Source organism: Triticum aestivum, chromosome 7B (genome assembly GCF_018294505.1).
Source record: "Triticum aestivum cultivar Chinese Spring chromosome 7B, IWGSC CS RefSeq v2.1, whole genome shotgun sequence".
NCBI classification, from domain to species: Eukaryota; Viridiplantae; Streptophyta; class Magnoliopsida; order Poales; family Poaceae; genus Triticum; species Triticum aestivum.
The window spans coordinates 761,928,619-761,931,321 of record NC_057813.1 but is presented as its reverse complement, the minus strand read 5'-3'; positions in this window follow the sequence as shown (position 1 = coordinate 761,931,321).

Below are 2,703 nucleotides of genomic sequence, written 5' to 3'. Positions count from 1 at the left end.
ATCTAAAACTCCCTTACCTTTGACAGGACTGGTTGAAGACGTCCGGACAGATTAACTGTCCGGCCCCCTTGCCAGAAGACCCAGCGGACGCCCGATTGACGGGGCTGCTGGCTCCGGCACCTCACGTGGTGCCGGAGAAGAAGGCCACGGGGACTCGAAGGAGTGCCTGACGCCAGGTGTTGTCGGACTCATCGTCCGACGACTCCGAGGCGGAATCCTCCTCTGAGGACGAGGAGGAGGAGAAAGAAGCCGAGAAGAAAAGGAAGGCCGCCCCGACTGGGGAGGCCGAAGGGTCCAAGAAAGGAAGGACCCTTCCTCCGGACTTCTCCACCAACGCTGACAACGACAAGGAGGAGTGGCCACCAAGGGCCAAGCCCCTGGCGAGATCGTAAGTGTCCGGACTCCAGAATAGTTCATGACTTCTTATTTGTCGCATAGCGTCTTCTAACGCCGAATATGACCATGTAGCCCGCCTAAGGACGAGCTTGCCGCTTCATCGAGCGGCTCCCTGGGCTCGTCGGATGTGAATAGTACTTCACTTCCGATCGCCTCCTCTCCTCGTGTCGCCGACAACACTGTGGTGGAGTCCCAAAAGGGGCCCAGCCAGGAGGAGATGGTCCTGGAGGCGCCGCAAGGCAACCTCCCGGACTCCGGGCGCGAAGGGGCGAGACCCCAGAGGGTTCTAAGTCTGGCCCTGTGCCGGACTCCGTACCGGAACCTTCAATGGTTCCGAAGCCCGGCAAGCGGCCCCTTCATAAGAAGGGTAAGACTACGACGTTGGTGACCTCCGTCCATCCGGAGGCACCGGATAGCTTGCTGGAGGCGCTTAAAGGCGCCTCCATCGACGAGGAGCACCGCACTGCTATGAGTGTGGTGATCCAGAAAGTTCAGTCCGCCAAGAGCGGGCTGACTGAAGCCTCTACCAGCCTTCTAACAGGCTTTGAGGTAAGTTTAGAATATATAAAAATATTACCGCATAGATTGTAGCCCCTGATGCTTAGTTCGGTGTTCGGAAAGAAAAGCCGGACTAAGGATCTAAAAAGATATACGCAGGAGTCTAACATAAGTATGTCAATATGGGAATGCAGGCTGCGCTGCTGACCTCTGCCGCACTGACTGCAGAGGTCAATGCATTGAAGCAGAGCCTTGCCAAGAAGCAGCTCGAGGACAAGGAAGGTAAGTAATACCTTATTAAAGAAATACCTTATAGAAAGGATTTGGTTGCAAAAATGACAGGAGTAACGTGGGTATTGTAGGGGCCACGAACGAGGTGGCGACCCTGAAGGAAGCGGTGTCCGCGGCCGAAAGCAAAGCGGCCGTGGAGCGCACCGAGCGAGAGAAGAAGGAGGCGCGGGTGGCGGAGGTGCGTCAAGAGCTCCAGGCTCTCGTGGAAAAACACGAGAGTTTGGAGCGCGACTCGAAGACTCGAGAGTCTGAGCTCGCCTCGGCTCTTGAGAGTGCCAAAGCCGCTAAGGCCGAAGCCCAAAAAGCCCTCCAAGAGATTGAATCATTAAAGAAGATAGCGGCGGGTAAGGCATTCTTTAAGCAAAGCAAGCATGTGAAAGTGAATTACCTATTACTTACTCGAATCCGGAGTCCTCCAGGAGCATTCGCAGATCTGCCCCGTAGTGTGTCTGATGCTGCCGCGTTCTACCGCGCCAAGGAGGGGAGCTCGACGGAAAAGGTGTTCTGGTCTCAGTATGCTGTGGCCATTGGAAGCCATGCCTAGGAGCTACTTCGGGCTAGTGCAGCGGCTGGTGGACGCCTGTCCATGGATTAAAGTCATCAAGCACTCCGTCTGCATTGAAGGTGCCCGTCGGGCCCTTGCCCATGCTAAAGTGCACTGGGGCAAGCTGGATGCGGAGAAGCTTGTGATGGACGGGCCACCGAAGGGCAAGGAGCATCGCAAGCCCGAAATGTACTATGAGGGCGTCCTGAAGGGTGCCCGCCGTATAGCGGGTGAATGCTCCAAAGATGTAATTTTTGAATAGACTCGCATTTGTTATCCTGTACACTGAAAACTTGTTCATATGCGCTAAGCAACGCTTGTCAATTTAAAATATTACCTTCTGTGCGGTCGTTTATCAAATTTGAGAGATGGCAAGTCGTTGGCTTCAGCCCCCATGCCACGAGTGCTGGGGTGTTCGGGATAAACCTGAGCGCTCTTGTTCCCATTCTTGGGTCCTTCGAGTGAGGCGCTCAACGCAACGAACAAGGCAACATGACTTATAGTGCTTGAGCACACTCACTTAGCCATAGAATTCTATAATTTTAAATTTCGGCGAAGCCCCTAGTATTCGGAAGACCGAGTTTGGGGCGCTATCCACGCCTTGGCCGGACAATGCCGGTTCCTCGCTCTAAGCGGCATAAGTCTTTAGTGACTCGAAGAAACCTCTCGAACAGCGACCGGTTCTCGCCTTATCATGACGGTCAGTTTTAGCTTTCTCCACTGAGGTGCTCAACCCAGCTCAACCGGGGCACAATCGCAGTGGTTCTCCCAGCACTACCTTAGCCGATATAACGGAACGTAAGGTACCAAAACATGGGAGCCGTGCAAACCCAACTATTGACCCAAGACATGATTCGGAGCCGATTTATATAATGCTATAAGTTCGGGGTGCCGCACTTGTGAAAGTGTTCAGACTTGTCACACCATGTTTTTGGGGTAATTAAGCCCCTGGTGTATTGGCCATACCAAATTGA